This window comes from Micropterus dolomieu, linkage group LG18 (assembly GCF_021292245.1).
Source record: "Micropterus dolomieu isolate WLL.071019.BEF.003 ecotype Adirondacks linkage group LG18, ASM2129224v1, whole genome shotgun sequence".
Lineage (NCBI taxonomy): Eukaryota > Metazoa > Chordata > Actinopteri > Centrarchiformes > Centrarchidae > Micropterus > Micropterus dolomieu.
Genome location: NC_060167.1, coordinates 3,046,862 through 3,055,556, shown reverse-complemented (window position 1 = coordinate 3,055,556; position 8,695 = coordinate 3,046,862).

Here is an 8,695-nt window from a genome sequence, read left to right as displayed (position 1 = left end):
CAGAGGGACCTCCCCCTACGTCACAGTCCCGAAGAAGATCGGCCTGGTATGCCTGCAAGACAGCCATCGTATGTAGGCTGGCACCAGCTCGACCCGCTGCCATGTAGGCCTTGCCCACCAAATCGGACGTCATCCGACACGGCTTGGTGGGGAGCGCCGGCGTCCGGAGGGATGAGGCGAGGTTGGGAGAGAGGTAGCTAGCCAGTGCCTCCTCCACTCGTGGCATCGCTCCGTAGCCGTGCTGTCTGATTCCCGTCACGTTGCCGTAGTCCAGCCGGGGGGACGTAGACAGCCGTGCAGAGAAGGGTTTATTCCATGATCTACACAACTCGTTGTGCAGATCCGGAAAAAATGGTAGGGGGCGACGCGGGGGTGGCGCTCGGTGTTGCAGAAACCGCTCATCTAGTTTGCTGCCTGCCGATGGCTGCTGCACCGCCTGTGGCCAATCAATGTGCAGCTTGGCCACGGCCCGCGTCACCACTTCCAACAACTCCTCGTATCCTGGCGAGGGCTGATGACGTTCCGTTTCCTCTATGCTAAGCATAATCTAGCTCCTCAGAGCCAGATCGTGTCAGCCTTTCCGGACTCGCCCCTCGAGTGGGAGAAACTGTGAAACAGGCTCCCGATCGGGGACGAGGGGAGGAGGATTCCACGGACGAGGACCGGAAAAAGGCCTCAGCCGTTCCGGCACCCTCGGCGATCTCGCGTTGTGATCCCCAGGATCGGAGCTGCCGCGACGCCTCAGCGACCGCGGGGCCTGTGCCACGAGGGGAGCGCATCCGACCATCCTCTAGGAAGAGAGCCACTCGAGACCTCAGCACCCTCAGGGGCAGGACCTCGCAATGGTCGCAGGCAGCCCCCTCGAGAGCCGCCTGAGCATGCGACATCCCCAGGCATGTGACGCACATCCCATGGGTATCACCTTCTGTGATGAAACGCTCACAAGGGAAGACACACTGTCGGAATCGCTTTGACATGATCTTCTGCTGCTTCGTCTCGATGTCAGGTAGGAAAATGGAGCTTCCAAACATAGCCAGAGTGCCTGCTGAATAGAAAGAAGTGTCCTATGTGCCGGCGTGCTTATTTACCCCCTCCGGTTACGCCGTCACACACTACTGTTCTAGTAACACCAATAGGATTGGAGTAGTTTCATTCATAGTTCAGCCCTGCCACGCCCAGGGGCGTTCCCATAGTGTCGTCACCGACGCAGTTCGAGTTCCCTCGAAGGGGAACTGTCTATACCTATGCCCCTGGTTGGCAGCATGTCTATATTCCAAAGACAACCTCTCGATATGACTCTGAGCAGGTGCACTCAGCTCCTTTGGTCGACCTGTTCTGAGTGGAACCTGTCGTGTTGAACTGCTGTATGGTCTCAACCATCTTTATGTAGAGCTACAAGTCTTTTTTTCAGCTCCTCAGAGAGCTCTTTGCCACGAGGTGCCATGTTGAACTTCAAGTGACCAGTATGATGTAACACACCTGCTCCCCATTCACACCTAAGACCTTGTAACACTAACGTGTCACATGACACCCGGGAGAGAAAATGGCCAGTTGGACTTTTCCTTGTAATGTAACGATACTTTTACTGAAGTACAGGATCTGAACTCTTCCTCCACCACTAGCAGATTATCATTTTTACACTAAAAAGTCTCCTTCAATGTCCCAAGTGAAAAAATAAATATTTTAAAAAACAGTCTAGTAACTTGTGAGGACAACAGATGTGACTTATTTTTTATTTCAGTGTCCACTTACTATATAATAAAATGCAAACAGTCATCAGAAATATCAAAGAGTTCACTGACCTGAGAGACACAAGACACCCAGTAAGATTCTCTCCATCATTGTGCTGCTCTGAGGTCTCTGTGTTGATTTAAACCACTAAGAGGAGTTTTGCATTTTTTATGCAAAAAGCAGTGTGAAGGCAGACTTATGAAAATGTTTGTTTCCACAATGTTTTTTTTTTTTTCAGTCTTTTGTCACCTTTGTTTGTCCTGGGCATGTTTATTTGATGCGGTCAGTTCACCTCAATTAGAAAACACATATGTTCTCACTTATCTCAGGTGGCATCAGGCCATGAAGATGGATTGTTTGTTTTTTTAGGATAGAAAGAGATTTGTGCCTCCTCCCCAATACATTAGAGGTAAATAGAATAGATTTTTTAGTCCATTTAAAAAAATCAACATCTTCCAGAGACAGGGTCCCCATTACTTTGGGGTCCACATTATCCAGAGAATTCACCGTCAACAGTTTTCATTGGGACTAGGTCTTCAGTAGAAAGTAGTTTAGATGAAACGTGGTCACAGAGAAGCTGGATGTTTGAAATGTTAATTTATTTAAGTAGAAAAAGAAATTAAGGAAATAATACATCTTAATGTGTAATGATGATCTTGTATAGTTTCTCTACACATAGAATGTGAGTAAGAAACCTGCAGCCATGCAAATAAATTCTATTTGTTATGCAAAGGCAGAGTAAAGAAAAGGTGATGTCCATCTGTGTTTGACAAACCAAATAATCCTGAGGTTTCATACAGGGTGACAAACTAGAAATTAATGAATGAGGTTAATGAGATTTGAAAACCATTAATTTGTTACTCACAGTGAATGAAGACAACTTTCATTCAGGTGCTAGATGATTTGAACATAAACTGTAATACAGCAAAAGAACCGTCTTAAATGAATACAGCCTTTGTTCATGTCTGCTATCAGGACTTGTACATTAAACTGGGGTAACCTGCTCCTATGCAGATACATAAACACTAATACATAACCATGTGCAGTTATTGACAGGCTCAAATTTATAAATGTAACAAGTTCCCACAGATAACAGGTCCACTCTCTGACATTACAGAGATCAGGTGAGTTTTTTACTCCCTTTCAAGTGACACAAAACATTTTAAATGATGATAATCAAAAACATAGTATAGGTGGGCGGACCAAGATAACAAGACAAACTGACAAATTAATAAGCATCCTTATAAGTCCACACCAGCTCCTCTTCTGTCACCGACAAAGGTCACAGGTCTGTTACACCCTTAATGCAAAAAGTAGGTAATCATTTTCATTTTCAAGGTTCAGTATGTAATATTTAGGAGAATCTATTGACAGAAATATAATATCCATAACTATGTTTTCAGTGCTGTATAAAGACCTTATATAACAAACTATTACTACAGTGCTTGAAGTGGGGCGGTACGCTCCGTTACGCAGTACCGGCAGCTCGACATTTTACACTTATGTATGCTGGGACATTTTCTTGCGTACCGGGACTTCTCCCAAGCTCCTCTGCCCTCTCCACATCAGGTTCTCTGGGCGCTACGTGACGCTCCCCTGTTCCCGTTCTCGCCTGTCTGCTAAATTCTGTCGGCAGAGAGAGACGAGGGAGAAGAGAAGCTCAGGCGCTTTTCAAGCAGCCATGTGCTGAATGTAGCTCGTCACTGTCACTTGTCGTGAAATGACCAATCACAGCATGGATGGGGCGGGACATTTAAAAGTACTGACAGCTAGGTGTCATTTACACTGGGGACAGGTCAGAATCAGAATGTCTCCATCACTCTTTGAAAGCTTTTGTTAAAAATGTTAAATAACAAATGAAACAATGCACAATAAGAAAACATGCAATGCAATTGAAATATAGAAGAAACATGTGAATTGTCTAAAAGCTGATTACCACCTTTATATAAATAAATGCATTTCCACCATAACTTGGGGGAGGGGGCAGTTTTTATCTACATATCTGTGGATCCCTCTTCCATTGACGTCGCCGTGTTGCGCCGCCATGTTTCCACAGTAACCCAAACAGACAAACAGCAATGCAGAGTGCATTTTGTCACTATGTTCTTCTTCTTCTTGTAGAATTCTGGCAGTGTAGACGCTCATCACTACGTTGAATACTAATATAATGCAGGGGTCTGCAAACAAGTTTTGCATTAGAGCAATTTATTTTTTCCATTAGATGGTGGGTGAGAATCACAGACTCGGACTCGAGTTGTACTTAAGTCGCACACACAATGACTTGAGACTCGTCTTCAAAAGACTTCAGACTTGACTCGATCTCGAGGTGCAGGACTCGTGAACAATGTTTATTTTTAGGAAATGGCTGATGAGCTTGATGTTATTCCCCTCCGTTATAACCTCACCACACGTGAGAGAGGACAACAAACACAGATGTCGTGCTGAAAAGTAATAGTCTGCTGAAAACTGATTGCTGTCCGCGGGTTGGGAAACTCAGCTATTTAACCTCAGTGAGGTTGTTTGTCATTGTGGTCGTTAGAACCACCCGTGGCCAAGTCTGAACAACCGTTGTTGGCATTGCTTTGGCCTTGCTTTAAAAAACACAGGGATGTTGTGTTTGTTGAAAATCCTCCAGAGTTTCTCTGATACTCCAGACAAGTATGGAATCACAATGTTGTTGCGTTTGACCTTCTTTTCCCCGTAGTGTTGTTTTTCCTGAAGGGAGTTCAACCTACTCAGAGTTAACTCAGGTTTATCAGGCAAACTCAGGGTTGACAAACTCTGACCGCCTACACTGGAGTTAAACGGTACTACGATGGTGGATAAGATGTTGGTTAGTTGAGTCCGTGTTAACCCGGTTAACTTAATTGAGTTGGTGCGTGTTCGCATAAAAGGTGTGTGTTCGTCCGTGCAGGCAGAGTTTTTCTCAACGGTGCACAGCGCATGCTCTGTATTTTCCCCAGCAGAATGCATTTTGACAGTGTCAGGATATGAGTTTAAAGACAAGTTAACGGCTAAATCTAATATTGTGGCGGCTGACAAAGCCAGGGAGGCTTGTTGGCATTGCATTGAGTAAATATGTAGTCTAATTATCTTCAGTGTTCTTATTGTAGTTCAAATCTCTTGTGTACTTTATGGGCTCTTCTTTTATGTGTAATATAAATGATTATGATGTAAAGGTACAACTGCACATAAGGTCCATTGTAATAGAAAAAAAGGAGCCAGCAGAGAGGGGTAGCCTAATAATCTGTGACAACATTTAATTTCCAAGATCTACAAGTAAAAAACTTGAATATTCTCTGACATTATAATCATATTTTTGAGGGAAACGTCTGCCGCCTATTATGCAGGCAGAGGGAAATTAATGGCATATTAGACTTCATAATCGGATTTAGAATTTAGGAAATACTTGTGAGTTTAGCCCACAATCCCTATATTATCATGCACCTTAGAGTCTTTGCCGTGGATTGGGCATATTCAGAAGAAAAGATTTTTATGACATTCATTTCAGGGACTTTCCGATTGTTGTTCCTTAAGATTTCACACTGTCATCCAGGATTTTTTTTTCTCGGTTTATTAACTCCCACCCTGGACACGTAAAATAGTCTATCTAAATAAGTGAAAACACTTAGGAGAATTCAACTCTAGCCTAGAGATGGGCTACACCTCAGAAACTGTCCAGTTTCTTAATTAAGATGACCTCTCTAAAATCACAGAGGCTGCAGGGCTCACTGTATGAACGTAATGCTGTTGTGTTAAGAATAATTCCATTTCAGCTGCAACCGCAGTCAAACAAATCAGGATGAAATCTAAACATATTTTATCATGCGGTGTGTATTAATATCATACTCATCATTAACACTGGGTACAGTGTAGTCCACGTAAGCCTATACAGGGTAGGCTTAACCTCGAGTTAACCACGAACATAACCTGCTCGGAGCAGTTTAGAGATGCGGCATAAAGTGCCATGGCAACAGACCTTGGGTAACACCAATCCACCTTTCGTAGTACGGGTTAATCGGGAAGTTACACCCAACGTCACGAAGTTACTCCTGGAGTTAAGTGGATAAGCCAGTTACCTCGCTTCGTAGTACAGGCCACTGCTCGTTCGCCCATGTATAACTGGTTGTTGTTGAGTGTCCCTGAGTGTCCCGCCTGGCTCTGTGCCAGTTGCTGGATCCAGTATTCAATCCCTTCCAGGCGGTGTAGACTCAACGTGGATCTGTGGAGGATGCTCCTCAACAGAGTGTGTTTGTGAGTGTCTGTTGTGCTTCTGTCATTAATTAACTGATTGTAGACCTTGCACATAAAAAAACACCCCAACAACTTTGGATCAAAAGACAATAAGAAGAAAAAAGTCAAACAGAAGCACAACACACAGTACTTGCTGTTAAATTTAATGTAACAAATCAACTTTTGGATTTAAGACAGATTTTCATCAGGCATTGTAAGCAATATATTCTATATTGATACACATTCTTCACTCAGGTGTTTGTGATCTACATGAGTTAACCTACTACAAGAAACAAATTACACAAGAACATGAATCCAAAGAAATCACACAAATTTGTGAAATACACAATCACACATATCTTCCAAATATGAATCAATCACAGCTACATAGAAAATTTAGTACAGACGGAAAAAAGAAATTGTGTTTGAATAGCAAATCAAGCATACGCTAGTGATTAATAGCCACACCATATGTTTCAGTTATTTTAAAGACAACTGTGTATGTGAGTGAGTGTGGTTGAGGCTTTGTAATAGTAGAACAGTTCTGCTAAAGACTCTCTGCTGTCATGTAAGTGAATATTTACACCACAAGATGGCAGCACTCTGATGTAGCTCACTGAGGGTGAATCTGTTCACAAACAGGCTGCCTGTATCACACTACTCACGTTCTCACAGAAAGTTCAGTTGTTGACAAAGCTTCCACGCAATTCTTTAAATGACACTGAGTGAATCCTTACTGACACAATGAATTCAAGAGAAATCCTCTCACTCAGTCAGGGCACAATAACTAACAGAATTAACAGAATTTATTTATTAACATTATAGTTTTTCTCATAACTGTGTTAAGTATATACGATTAGTGATATTTACGGAAAGTGATCAGAGAGATCTAAACTAAACTAACCTGTGAAAGAGAGCTCAGTTTCTTGACGGCAGAGTGAATGTATCGTGTTGTTTGATGAGAGTTAAGAGGTTGTTATTGACATTTAAAAAATGACTCTTCAAGCCTGAGATTGGTTCATAGTTTGAGAAAAGATAATCCAGAAAATCTCCTTTTTCCCCTTGTGGCTCACGAGTCCTTATGAAAGTCTTGAATTTCTTAAGCAAATCATCCAGGTTCTGCAAATATGAACTGATAGCTCTTGTGATTGCAGTCTGGTAGGCTGATGCACGTTTGCCAGTCTGAGCATTGAGTCGAGCTTCATGGATCAACATCTGGAGGTGGAAGGAGGCTCCATTGACCCAGATTTTGAACCCACGGGTGCCCATCTGTCCATCAAGCAGCAGGGAGTTTCTGAGGATGGTGAGATGGTTGCTCAGCTGGGCTTCTAGTCTCCGTAATTCCTCCCTTAATCGTTGTTCGTTGTCAATGAATGTTTGATGGCGATTCAGATACTCTGACATTGTGTCCCGGACAGATGAGGCTTTCTCTTCACCAAATATACGTTGGAGCATGCTGTATGGATTATCATTAGTTTGAGTGGTGCTCAAAATGCAGATCTCCATGATCATGGAAATCACCAATGCTCCAATTCCAACAGCATTTGGCGCTGAAGTAATCGGACCCAAACTAGATCCTAAACGGGCAATGTAGCCTGGCACTTTGGTGAGCAGCTCATTAGAGTAGGCCATCAGCTGAGCGTTTGAGTCTGTGCCAGAATATTTCAGTAGAGACTCGTCTATGCCTATATCAAATTTGGAGACGAAGTTTGGGTGCTCGGAAATATGTTCCAGCATTGTAGAATAAAACATGTCATAGTGCTCTTGAGTTGGCTCTGAGTATCCGGTGCCCATGTTTTCTACTGGATCTGTGACACTCAAAGTGTAAATGTACCACAACCAACAGACTGAACCCCAGGCAATTCAGAATGCATTAATATTAAGTCCAGTCAACTCCCTCATATATTCCTCTGGATGATACACCTCCAACCAACCAGACCTCTGGAAAGGCAGGCGTCTTTGACTTTTTTTCTCTGACGTCCCAGTTTGTCCAAGGTCCAGGAATGCCACCTGTGTCCAACATATTTAAATGTACAGTACAAGGTTACAATTTAAATGAAGACCACATACATGTTTTGTAGGGTATTCCTTAATGTGCAAAGCAAGTGTTTTATATACTGAAAGAAAATCCTTCCAGAATACACCTTTAGAAACAGGCCAAAGCAGACATACACAGGATATTGACAAACCTTCAGCATACACAGTAATGTAAACCTCGAGCAGAACCATGGCTCAGGGTGGGCGGCCATCTGCCTCGACCGGTTGGGGTGAAGGAGAGAGAGGGAGAGAGAGAGAGAGAGAGTCAGCGCTCGACTTCAATCTGTAATGTTAAGAGCCACAAACCAAGCCAGAAATCTTGGTATAGTCATGGAGTCAGACCTGAATTTGAGGAGCCATATTAACACAATTACAAAGTCAGCCTACTATCACCTGAAGAATATATCAAGGATTAAAGGACTTATGTCTCAGCAGGACCTGGAAAAGCTTATCCTTGCATTTATCTTCAGTCGACTCGACTACTGTAACAGTGTCCTTACAGGCTCCCTAAGAAATCCATCAGACAGCTGCAGCTGATTCAGAACGCTGCTGCTCGAGTCCTCACTAAGACCAAAAAGGTGGATCACATCACTCCAGTTCTGAGGTCTTTACATTGGCTTCCTGTATGTCAAAGAATTGATTTCAAAATCCTGCTGTTAGTTTATAAAGCACTAAATGGTTTAGGGCCAAAATA